Source organism: Tursiops truncatus, chromosome 5, assembly GCF_011762595.2.
Source record: "Tursiops truncatus isolate mTurTru1 chromosome 5, mTurTru1.mat.Y, whole genome shotgun sequence".
In the NCBI taxonomy this organism is placed as follows: Eukaryota; Metazoa; Chordata; class Mammalia; order Artiodactyla; family Delphinidae; genus Tursiops; species Tursiops truncatus.
The window spans coordinates 76,984,446-76,997,937 of NC_047038.1; the positions used below are offsets into that span (position 1 = coordinate 76,984,446).

Here is a 13,492-nt window from a genome sequence, read left to right on the forward strand (position 1 = left end):
TAAGTTGTTTTTCTCTTGTTGCTTTTAATATTCTTCTAATTTTTAGGGGAAAAAACCATGTTTCTTATTTTGTTGGTATTCAAGTTTGTAAAGATTAAAAACTGAGGTACATTTGTTATCATTTTGCTGGACATCAAGAACTTTTATAGGGTGACATTATTTTCATGATACAGGTTTAAAGCATGTAAGCTGGGTTTAATCAGTCAATATGGAGATGATTAGATATACTTTTTAATTTTACTGGAGATATATTTATAATCTAGGATGCCAAATTATTTCTCTACAATGAGACATTTCCCTTTTTGGTAAAAAGATAATGTGCATTTTCTGATAAAAATATTCAGTCTTGATATACATGTACATGGGTATCTAAATTTAGTAATTATAACAGTGTTTGGTACAGATGGAATTATGAAGGCAAATAGTCTTGAGTGATATTATTTAAAGTCCAGGGAAGAGTCTGTAATACCTTTCTGCCACAGCAAAGTGTGTCTCATTAGTAACTGGATTATTTGCGTCTGCCAGAGATATATTTTAAAGTGCTTGAATGTTGATGAACATGGATTATGAAAGCTTGTTTTAGGACTTGCTTTTTCCATATTTCATTTCTAAATATGACCCTTTGCTGATGTTTCAGTCTTTCCTTAGCTATGTTAATAATACTGAGTAGACTAGATAAATAGCTTGATACCATGAGCATAGAAGATATTCCTTCTCTTTCATTTTATGTTGTACCAATTAGTATGAATTTTCCAGGGTAACCTTATCTTTTTTTATCTTTATATCCTTGCAGATCAACTTACTTTATAAATATATTTTATATACACCCACCCTCCATACATACATATATACACTTGTGGTTGAAGAATGAGATGTTTGGTAACAATTTAAAGAAAAGATTAAAAATGTAGGAGAAATGGGAAAATAAGATCTCTAGGGCTACAACTGAAAAAAATCAGGGAAAATAATGACCAATCAGCTAATACTTGGCCAGAGAAACAAGGTGAGGTAGATAATGAGAGTGATCAATTAAAGTGAATGAAGGTTGTGAATAAGAACTAGAGGTAACTTTAGGTTGGGAAGAGAAAACAGAAACAATAGATTACACAGCATGAATTAAGTCTTTTTGACAATGCAGCACTGAGACAGTTAAATAAGCTCTGGGTGCATTTTTCTTTCTGTTGGCAGAAAAGAGGTTGAGACAGAGGGATAGAAGGCAGCAGAGTCAGGAAATTGTGTTTGGCTAAAATTTATCATTGAGTAACAGTCATATCTGTTATATAAATGCTTGTTTTTCGTTATATATTCAGTGAAGTACCACCCTAGATACACCAGAAATATCCCAGAATTAGTCCCACTGGGGTTGTGAATTGGAAAAATTAGAGTTCTAACATAGAATCTTATACAAACCATACTTCACTGTAAGAAGCTCAGAGGATACAGGTTTCAGCAAAGGATACAGGGATATATCTGGATGGAGTTGTTCAGTTAGTGCTGGAATTTTTCCCAATTCCATTAAGGAAAAGACACTCAGGTGGTGGCAATGATTGCCAGCTTCTGCACAGTGAGATCTGCCATGCTAGGAATTTCTGAATGAAGGTTTTCTCAGCTTCTGGTACCCACATCCATATCACCGAAAGCTCCAGCATAATCTTGTGTAGTTGCAAAAGCAGCCATGGTAAGCCATGCCACCCAGATCAATTTCTAGGTTTAATATCTTACTTTGCTACGAACCTCATGTTGCTCTATTTCGCCTTGAATTATATAATAATGACCAGATCCTGTTCTATGCATTAAAGCAAAATAAAAATGACCAGTCTTAGGCAAAACTTCCATTACTTCTTTCCTGGGCAAAATGTTGATGGAGGGGGTGCCAGGGACACCAAACACAGCAGGTCTTCACCCCATTTTACCTAATGTCATCTTTTGCCATCTCAAGCACCTAAGTTAGTCAGCATGTCCAGAGCCGTAGTGAATCTGAGACATGGGAATCAATACAAAGAGCATTAGAAAGAACTGAAATATCAGACAGATGTGGTAAAAAACATGTTTTAATTTTTATTACTTTTCACTTATCTTTAAGGAAATCAATGTGGGAAACAGATTAATAACTGGGAAACCAGATAGGCTTCATCCTGTATCTTTGCTTTCTTCAGCTCGTTGCAGCACTTGGGTTGAAATTACTAGCTTCCCTCTGGATTTCTATTTTTTATGTTTTAATTTAATGATTCAGATTACTTTTCTTCCTAAATATATAAGACAAAGTATAATTTCTACTATTTTTTGTTAAATTGGCTTTACTATATTCATATACAGATCAAATATAAATGATGAAGGAAAACAAGGCTGCTTATTGATTCCTTCTCACATTTTATCATGCACATTCCTCCCACCCAGTGTGGTTAATTCTGCTATGATTTTTAGTTTAAAGCTAAGAATACAAAGGTCCAGAGAAAGCACGTGACTGCCTATGGTCACTACTTTGTAAGTAACATGGAGGTGACTAGAATCAGGTACCCTGATTTTAAAGACTGCTTACTTTCTATAATACTATCACATTATTATATCCACTTTTGTAACTTCAGTGTCTCATTCTAATATGTTAATTCATTTATAGTAGAGCTCTTTCACAAAGATGTTACCGAAATATCATGGAAGGTTGATTACCAAAACTTTCCATCTCTCTTGGGTCCCCAGGACACATAGATTCTCTTACTGTGCTACCAGAGGGATAGAGCCAACTCCAGTGTATGTGCAGTTGGTGTTGCTGTCACTCATGCAAAGGCCTTTCGGTACTTGGCCAACTATATGTCAGCATGGCTGTGCTTTCAAATCTTGAAATTTGTTTGTTCCATTCTGAAAACGTGAATATTCAATTTAAGAAAAATGTAGAGGCATCTATTCAGAAAACAGATCCTGTGAAAAAAGCAAACATTTCTTACCAGAGGTGGCTTATAATTTAGTTTTTCACATAAAGAAATGTTTCAGTATTACATGATAAAAAAAAAAATCAAGGTAGAAGCAATATACACTTAGCAAGGAGGGTGAGGAAACATGAGGCATGAAGCATCTGTTAGTCTGTCAAATCAAGTGACGGATACAACATCTAAAAAAAAAAAAGGTTTTGTGAGATGAGTGTGAAAACCTTGAAAATAAAAAGAGACTAGAAATTGAAACAAGTTCCATATCTGCAGGTAATAGCACAGAGGGCTTGTGAGACCTCCATCTATTTTATTGCATATTTTTGCTACACCATTATTAAGGTGAATTATCAGTTATGCATAAGTAACTGATATTTCCTCTTACAATTTTGTTTTAAAAATAACTATTCTAAAATCTTATCCAGCTCTTATGCCATCATTAATTCTCAGGATAAAGCTTAATAAAATATTCTGAGCCGGATTCATAGGCAATATCAACATGATTCAGATTTGCTTCTTACATATTATTTTTGTTGGAGGCTCTTCTTTTGGATTGAATGAAGAAATACTTATTGAAATGCAGATTCCTTGGCCCCATAACAGACTTGTTGCATCAGCAGGTCTGGAATGGGGTCTGAAATCTGGATTCTTAAGAATCTTGCCAAGTGAGTCTTGTAGTCATGCAGGGGTGGGCACATGTGCACTGTGCAGACCACTTTTGATAGTAACTGAATTATGAAAAAAATACGGTAGTGTTTAGCAGCAGGGATGTTTATTTTAATGGCTTTGTGTTTTGTTGGAAATATGACTGGGGGGTAGGAATGTGTAAGAAGAACTGTGGTAGTGCGAAAAGACCAGCCATTGCTCTTGAGCAAATGAGAGAAACTTTTAAAGTTTGGGTGACATAGGGATGTTTAGCTTCCGGATGCGATGTTTAGTTTTTACAGCTTTTATGGTTATAAAAGCATTTTTTAATTTAAATATTGCAGGAAAAATAACTTTTTTTTCCTGGTCTGAAGTTCCCTTGCCCTTAATTTTTTTCACTAGTTTTATTAGAAAATAAATATAATAAAACTGTTATATTAATATTTTGATTTTGTTTTGAGTTCTCTTAGGAACACAACGTTATAGCAGAGAAGGCTGCATGCTACTTTAATACTCACACACCTATGAGATACCCATTATTATTCTCATTTCATAGATAAATGAACAGAGCCTCAAAGAGGTTAATTAACTTGACCGAACTCACACAGCAAATAAGTGGTAACGCCAACACTGATTTCAGACTGCCTGGCTCCAAATCCAAGGAACTTTCTGTAACATCATGCTACTCACTTCAAAGAGTATACTTGTTGTTGTTCTTTAAAATGGACATTCTTGTCTTCTATGCCCCATAAGCAATGTAAAAATCCACAAATTGTATTCTTTAAAATCAGTTTGGTCAGATGGTTTGATGGTAGTACTCTTTTAAATAGAAATTCTAAGAACGAGTTCACAAAGGACCAGTGTACTGTGTGTGTGTGTGTGTGTGTGTGTGTGTTCTGTGCTGCAAAGTGAATGAGGGATGGCTATGCTATGAGCAGTATTTGTCTAAATGGGCAAATAATATTCCGTTCTGTCACCATGTACTCTTTTCATCATGATGTTTTCATATCCTTTATTGCAACTTTCCAAATGGAAATTGCATGATGTCTGGCTAGTTGTACAAGCATACCTTTTCCATTTTAAAAGCATATGCGGAACTCTGCAAGAAATGAACCACAGACTACTAAAATTTTCCCAGATTTGAGCCTTCTGCACTATTCCAATTAAAGTGGATCTTTCTCTCCACCATGGGAATTGCACTGTGTGACTGATTACCAAGCACATCATGTAAACAGCTCTTAGAAACTGCAAACAGCCATTATGGAGAATGCAAATTATTAACAAAGGTCATATTAGAATTTCACCCTGGTAACTAATCGCGTCAAAGGTACAGTACATCAATAGGCACATAGACTAGGAAGCAGTGTTTTCCAATTAAGTGAATCAGTTTCACCTTCTGAACTATAAATAAACTGCAGCAACAGCTCCTGATTAGGCTTAAGGAGTCTGACTTCCATGGCAAACAAATGCCTCAGAACTTAAGCATACTTAGAAAGTTAATCCTGTAAGGAGTCAATGAACAGATTTAAAGTTTCAGCATTAATGCCTTGGACCTGAGTTTCCTCAAATTTCTGCAGTGCAGGCAGAATGGGAATGTATCCCTCTGAATAGATAAACAAGCCCTGAATTAGTTTTCAGCCTCCCTCAGGATAACTAATTTAACAGACATAAATCCATTTTCAAAAACAGAATAAAAATATTTGCTTCCCTAAGTATTTTACTTAGCAAATAAAATATTTGCTTTCCCAAGTAATAGCTTGGTTGGGCTCCTGCCCCTACATGAATAAGTGCAATTAACTCTACTCAGTGGAAATTTTAACAAGTATGTTAAAAAACAGATTTTGACCCTTGTTTATTTTTATTTGATGTCTGTCTTTAGAACTAATTCAAAACCCATTCATTCAGTTTAGATCTGAATTTAAATGTAATCCACTTCTTTAATTTGAAAGCATTGTACTTAGTAGTTATATAGGGCTGGCAATGCTGACCCATCTTCAAGGGAGGGTACACTTGAGCTGTTTTTCTAATGTTAGTACTGGATTTCTGTAACCTTTGTAGGTCTCAGTTTTCTCATCTATTAAATGAAAGCCTTGGACTAAATAAGATTTAAGCCTTTTGTAGCTAAAATTTCTATGTATCTGTGTACATACATAGCTAACAAAAGTTGAGACATTATTTAACCAGCCCGGATAGAAATGATTAGTTTTCAGTATCTACAGTATTCACTGTAATTTTTGTTATAATGTATGGGAGAGAGATGATAAATACATAAGAATGTAAATTTCTGCAAATTCAAAGAAATAATGGTTAGTATATTTTCCTATTAGGAAGATAAGAGATTTATTAATTAGAAATACAAGCCCACTTTACATAAAAATCATTTTAGGATTTTTATATAAAACATTCAATTTCTGAAAACAGCTTTGAATAGCTATGTGTTCTCTTTAAATTTGCATAAAAAGTCCTAGCCTAGGGCTGTGACTGATGATAGGAGATAATAGGAACTGGGTTTTTTCATACCATTTCCTCTTTTACAGAAACACTGGAGACAACAAATTGAACTTAGAAATCTCCGATATCAAATCCCATTATTTAAATTTATAATCTCTTTACCTACTGGGTTTAACAATTCCAGCAATTCCAAGGCAGGGATAGAGGGGGGGAGAAACATTTCCTTTTATTTTTTTATAACTTTTTATTTTATAATGGAGTATAGCTGATTAACAATGTTGTGATAGTTTCAGGTGCACGGCAAAGGAGAAACATTTCCTTGAACTAAGGTTCAAGAGTATTTATTTCAAGTGTTGAGAAAGGTTAATGTGAGGTTGATTGATCATATGGTAGGTGGTTTTGGGGACAGACAAAATTGACCTGCATCACATGAAGTTGCAGATTGAATGTTTTGTTTGACGTAGAATGGTCCCCGACTTGGTAATAGTTTGACTTAACGACTTTACAGTGATGTGAAAGTGATATACATTCAGTAGAAATAGTACTTAGAATTTTGAATTTTGATTGTTTGTCTTTTCTGTGGGCTAGAGGTACTCAGTATGATACTCTCTCATGAAGCTGCGCAGTGGCAGCAAGCTTCAGCTCCCAGTCAGCCGCACGATCACGAGGGTAAACAACCAGTATGCTTACACCCATTCTGTACCCACACAACCATTCTGTTTTACACTTTCAGTACTGTATTCAATAAAGTAGATGAGGTATTCAGCACTTTATTATAGAATAGGCTTTGTGTTAGGTGATTTTGTCCAAATGTAGGCTAATGTAAGTGTTCTGAGCATGTTTAAGGTATGCTATGCTGCTCAGCTATGATGTTCAGTAGTTTAGGTGTATTAAATGCATTTTTGACTTATGATATTTTCAACTTACGATGGGTTTATTGGGACATAACCCCATCCTGAACTGAGGAAGATCTGTAGTGCAATGGTTGGAAAATGAACTCATCATCTAAATATTCTAGGGTAAAATCTTGGCTTTTGATAAGGTTTTTCCTTAAAGTTTTGTACACATGAATGCAGAATTACTTACCATGACATGCTTTGATGTGTGAAGTGAAATTATAAGGTGGGAAATGTTTCTTCATTTTGCCCTCTGTCTGTGTACCTTTTTTGTGTCCTTAAGCACTCTTGTCCTCTAGATACCACTTTTTTTCCATCTCAAAGAAAGACATCTGACAGGGAGATTTACACGAAGCTCTTGTGACTTAATATATCATTCCTTCCAGAAGATTTAATATACTTAATTTAATATTTAATGTATTTAAAAGAGGGTTAGAGGATTGACTCAGGTGACTGAATCTCTACTAATAATATGCTACCTGGATCCAGGAGATATTTCTAATCAAAAGGATCTTCTGGATGCTCTTCTTATTCTATAACACAGGCAGGTAGCTATTATTCTTTCTTTTCTCAAAGCTGTGAGAAGATGCTGAGATAGTGTAAGCTCATCAGGGTTAGCATTTTTGTTCATTTCAATTACTATTTTTCCCTAGCACTTAAACAAGTGTCTGACACAGAGTAGGCACTTAACACATATATATTAATTTATGAGTCCTTACTATCTCTTACTATCAAAATTCAGGTATGTCAACTCAGGGCCAGTAGGGACTGCAGCCATCTGTCTGTGAAGCTTAGTATATTGGGAAGCCCAGTTATAAGTGGAAACTGGATGAAGAACGATAATGGGCAAGTGTGGTGGAGACTGCCATGGACGTACCAAAATAATTTTCTCTTCTTCCTGAGCAGATAGCTAGACTACATTTCCCAGCCTCCCTTGCATTTAGATGTGGTGGCCATGTGACTAAGTTTTAGCCACCTGAATGTGGGCTGAAGTGATTTGAAATACTGCCAGTCCTAGTTCTTCAAAACCTCCTTTATGATTCTTTATACTTCCTCTTCCCCCATTTGCCATCTGGAAAAGGATCCTACAGAACACTTCAAACCCTAAGGGAAACTGGAAGGAGACTGGATGCTGAAATGATAATGTGGAAATCACCCTGACTGAACAGGAACATCTGTGTTGGATTTCGTGTAAGTGAAAGATAAACTTTTTTACTAAGCCATTATGGCTTTTAATTTAGAGGAGAATGGAGGACCATTCAGAAAAAGAGTGGTGAAGCAAGATAGGGCAACAGGTAGGAGCAAGTCCGGAGGGATAGAAATGTGGTTGAAACATTAGTATAGGGGGTATGAGAAGTAGGCAAGTATGGGGGGGTATGAGAAGTAGGCAAGTGGGTAATTTGGGGTCAGAGTCTGATGCTAGGGAATGAATGACAAGAAATGGAGTTACTGGCTGAAAGCTAGTGATATTAGTTAGTCTTAATATTTTGGGCCAGAGTCTTCCTTTGAAGTTAATAGTTATTACATAAGCTCAGCCCCAGCTGTTCATGAGTGTTCATCATTCTACCACATAAAACTTAAGATCTCATGGCCTTATTGCCTAACAAGTCTTCTCTTAACCAGCTAAAAGCTTCTCCAGAGACCTTGTTTAGAGGTAACACTGAAGTAATTTTCCTTTTATCCATTAAAGTTTTAATTAACAGTTACTTTGTCTTTGAACCTTTCATATTTAGTGAGAATTTATTTCCAATAAGCCATTAATGTCTTAAAGTCTCCACCTGTTGTGCTTAATTTGTCTGGTTTATGTATTTATGGAGAAAAGCAGTGTAATAATTTTTGATTCTTCTGCCAACATACTTCAGTGACATTTTTTTGGCCATTTTTAAAAAGTTTCTTTACTTAGATTTTAATCTCCATAAGCGCATGTCAAGCTCAACCATCTCCTTAGGGAGGCTTTCCCTAATACTCCACCCTTCAGACTTAGTTGTTGACCCCACTTATGTGTTCAAAAAACAACAACAACAAAAAAACACCCAGCTTTGTCTTCCCTAATCATAGGAATTCTACCCTGATACAACTGTACCTAAGCTTATATGTCTCCCCATACTAAACTGTGAGCTCAAGGACGTATTATGTCTTATGTCTACACTTTCGATGCCCCAGAAAGTATTACTGAAGAAATAATCAATGAACTAACTAAATATTGCTATTGTATTATATTATTTTAGTGCTTAAAGCTAGTACTGTATAAAATTTCAAGAATATAATAAATGCCATTTTTGTGATAATGATAAATGAAAAAAAAAGCCTTAAAATTTTTAATCAAGGTATAATATATATAAAGCATATACAGTGTGCTAATCTTAATTGTACAACTCAACTAATTTTTCATATATATATTCATGCATTAGCCTCTACCTGTTTCCCACACCCCAGGAGTTTCCCTTCTGCATCTTCCCAGACAACACCAATCCTTTCCTCGTCCTGAGATAAACACTATTCTTCTATCAATTATTTTCATACTTAAAAAAAAAAAAACTATACTACAGTCAATACCAAATATTGCTGTTGGTGAAATAAATTACTGTGAAGTAGCAATAATGTGAAGACCTGACCTACAATACAGACTACTGCCCAATTCCCAAATAATCCCTTGGGGCATTTGATATAAGATAAAAATTTAAAATTAAAAAACTCAATGCCAAACAGGATAATTTCAAAGAAATACACACCCAAACTACTGAAAAACAAGGATAAAGATAACAAAGATAAAGGTTCATTCTATATGCATGCATATACCACTTATTATCTATTGCTATGGTTATCCCAAAAGATTGTCAATGACTGAAAGCTAAAGGAACATAAAAATGTGCTTATAGGAAAAAAAAGTAAAGTATTAGTAAGGTATATTTTATGAGAATGGGGCAGTGGTGACACAAATCTTTGAAAACCAAAATTTGATCCTTATACCCTAAGTGCTATGTTTCTCAGCAGAAAGATGAAAGAAAGAAAGGGAAAATAGAATATCATGAAATACAAAGTCCACTTGGTGTTTAATTCTGTTTTTGTTTTTGGTTTTTAATGTTGGAACCTTCAGCAATATTAGGTTAAAAGTTCATTGCTCTTTACAGTGTGGAATGGACTTCAGTTTGTCACAGTGCTAGACAAATGCTTTGAAGAAGAGGAAGTCATAGGTAAGTTTGTCCCATGTAACTAGTTATTTTGGGATGTAGTGAGGGAGTGTGTGTCTGCACTTTAAGATGAAAAAGGAACATGAACTGTGAGAGGCTTTCCCATCAGGGCAAAGGCAAGTATACAGACTGCTCCTTTGTGTTTTGGTGGGTAGTTTCAGCTTTGTCATAGGTTTTTATTTTTTTTTCTTTAGGGTATTAGAATTCTATAAAGTTGAATTTTCAGGTACTGAATGGCAAGTTCCCCAAAATAGGAGAGGAAATTGTTCTAGCTAACTCTGCCTCTCAGGCAAATGTTTACTGAAGAACAGCCATTCATTAATCTTGGAACAATAAAGTTCTTTTCGTGTCCTGTCTCCTGTTAATAATGCATGACTGAAAGTTATGTTCTAACTGTAAATCAGGACAAACAAAACATACCACAAAGTTATTTTCCTCTCAAGTCCAATAGCTTGATATGTGTGTTGTTTTATTATTCCCACTTGGGGCTGTACGTCTAATGTTATCTTTGAAAATGTGCTAACAAGCCTGAAAGTATTGGGGCTTTTTATCACATTTTTATTACAATGGAGGATTTTGAAAAATGAAATCTGATGCTTCTTACTCAGAATGTAATGTGAAAGCAAATTAGGAAATGAGGACATGGCATAGAATTTATGCCACATGTAGAATTGTCTTAATTCATTATCTTGCATGAAGTACATTTTTTCTTTCATTTATGACATAGCTATTTTTATGTTGCTAACATATTTTTAATAACAATGCTGTTCAGTGTTCTTTTTTTTTTTCCTTCAGAAGATCTTTTATAGTTAAACTGATCTCTAGGAAGGGGGCTTGGATGACCCAATAGTAATGTGTTAAGGCCACTGGCATTGCCTTTAAAAATGTGACAGACTATTAGGAATAATATTGAGGTGAAGTTTTAAAATTCTAGAGAAGACATTTTGGAACTCTGGGGAGAGTTGTTGAGTTGGAAATTAACTCATCATTCAGATACATAGTAGTCTGGTTCAAAGGAAATGGACTTCTTTACAAATATCAGTAATGCTGACAATTATGAGTTATAAATTCATAAATTTACCATAACAAGAAATGTGAGGCCACATTGAATAGTCTAGGAGAGTCCAATTTAACTACTAAATGCCTTTGTAAAGTGGATAATTTATTGAATTCCATTGGGACCTATTTCTACATAGTAAAATGCAAAGATCGAATTAGACCTGTGTTATAAAAAATATAATTCAAGGATCCATTAGGTTTCATAGACTGATATTTGGGAACTTGGTGGGGAGAAAACTTGTGTGGTATTAGGATCTAAATTGAATATCCAACTGCCATAAATGGAATTAATATAGCTTGTTATGTGGATCTCATGCCTTCAAAAATTTTTAGGAAAAAAAAAGAAAAAGACTTATGATAGATCTATTGGTTTTCTCCTTACCTTAGGAAACAGACATTCATCATAAAGCTACAGATAGTGCACCTTAGTTAAAGTGAGGATGAATCAGATTGTATATCCTAAACCTAGTTGTCATCAGAGATGATGTCAGAAAAGAAAGAACTATGGGCAATATCTGTGATAGTTTGCCTTGGTGAGGGATCTTCTCTGTATCCTAATAGGGGAAACTTTTAGCGGTAACAGAGGCCTATACTGTGGCCCCTGTGTGTATGGATATTTCAGGAGCTTCTGGTCAATCATCTGGGCAGGACTGGAAATATCTGGAGCAATAATCTGGGCAGAAAAGCAGCAATAGAAGCAGGCATTCAATCTGCCAAAAGTAAAAAGGGATGCAAACTCCAGTTGTGCTGGTTTAAACAGGCACTTCCAGTAACAATGGGGATGGTAACATCTCTGGCAATCAGCTGTTCGTTATTTTACAAGAACTTTCCCAAAGATGGAAGTAAAGTGTTTTATTTTTGCACAATTCATATATTAATATATCATTCTCCTTTGACTTATGAAAGAGGAATGAGTTTGATAACTGAAAGAGCTCATTGATCTAACAGAATTTAAAATTAGCTGTTTCTACATGACAGTCTTATTTTTTATTTCTTTGAAATTGAAAGAAAAAAGATTCTCCATTGTAAGTGGATTAGTTAAGTTGATATATAATATTCTCCTTTACATCGTCTTGCCATATGTTTATAGGACAAAGATCATATTGCTGAGTTCACAATATAAATTACAGGTATCTTCGTTATTACATGAACCACTATGTAATAACTAATTATCACTTGTTGTGGTAGTTAATTTTATGTGTCAGTCTGACTGGATCATGGGATGCCAGATATACGGTTAAACATTATTTCTGGGTATGTTGTCTGTGCACGTGTTTCCAGAAGAGGTTAGCATTTGGATCAGTGGACTGAGTAAAGGGAAATGACCTTCCCAATGTAGATGGGCTTCATCCAGTGGGTTGAGGGCCTGAATAGAACAAAAAGGTGGAGGAAAGGAGGTCTTTCTTGTTCTAGCTCTCTTTTTCTTTCTCTTATTCTCTACCTGGCTACTGAGCTGGGGCACTGATCTTCTGCTGCCCTTGGCATTCCTTGTTCTCAGGCCTTCACGCTTGGACTGAAATCTACACCATTGGCTCTCTAGCTCTCAGGTTTTCTAACTACACCATTGGCCTTCCTGGGTCTCCAGCTTGGAGACTGCAGATCATGGGACTTCTCAGCCTCCATCATTGTATGAGCCAATACCTTATAGTAAGTTTCTTTATATATATTCTTTGCTTCTGTTTCTTTGGAGAACCCTGACTAATACATTTAAATCACAAAGTAGACATTGCATAGATATAAATTATCCTAACTATAAGTACTTATAAATTATCAGGTAATTGGCCAGTTGTTTTTGAGCAAATGTTCTATTGTTGGAAATTTTGTCAGTGCAAAAATTATCTACTGTTAAAATTTTATGGGTTTATTATGTTCATATATTTTCAAATTGTTACATATTTTAAAATAACTTCTAAGTTTATGGTGTTTTTCTCATATGTCGGGATAAAAATATAGGTTTTAGAAAACAAAATGGAAAGCCATCAGAGAAGTAAACAAAGGAAAATATTTTGTATTATTTAGATACATTTTTGGAGAAAAGAGATGTAATGCTATAAAAAGGAGATTTCAGAGCTATCCATCTCAGTGTAATGTAGCACTAATGTGTCACTGATGAAGAAGGATGCGAATTTAGCTTCTAGCTACATGTCAACCAGAAATGGTAAATTTCAAGAAAAACTAGGATAAAATGTACATGAAGATTCATTAAACCAAATATATTTTCTGGAGATCTGGATACTTGATGTAACATGAATATTAAACAATGGAAAATTTAAAAATTACCAAATGACAGAACAGACTTTAGAAGCATTAATGGGTTCTTCCAAATTGC

The 13,492-nt window shown here is 34.9% G+C and overlaps 1 long non-coding RNA gene across 1 annotated transcript in view; it reads left to right on the forward strand.

Moving 5' to 3' along the window:
• The first annotated feature begins 7,996 nt into the window (after positions 1-7,996).
• The window catches only part of LOC109548806 (uncharacterized), a 263,053-nt gene continuing 257,557 nt past the window's right edge, over positions 7,997-13,492 (forward strand). Inside the window, exons 1-2 of the long non-coding RNA XR_002174944.2 lie at positions 7,997-8,104; positions 10,045-10,107. This is a non-coding gene — a long non-coding RNA (uncharacterized lncRNA). The remainder of the gene's footprint in view (positions 8,105-10,044; positions 10,108-13,492) is intronic.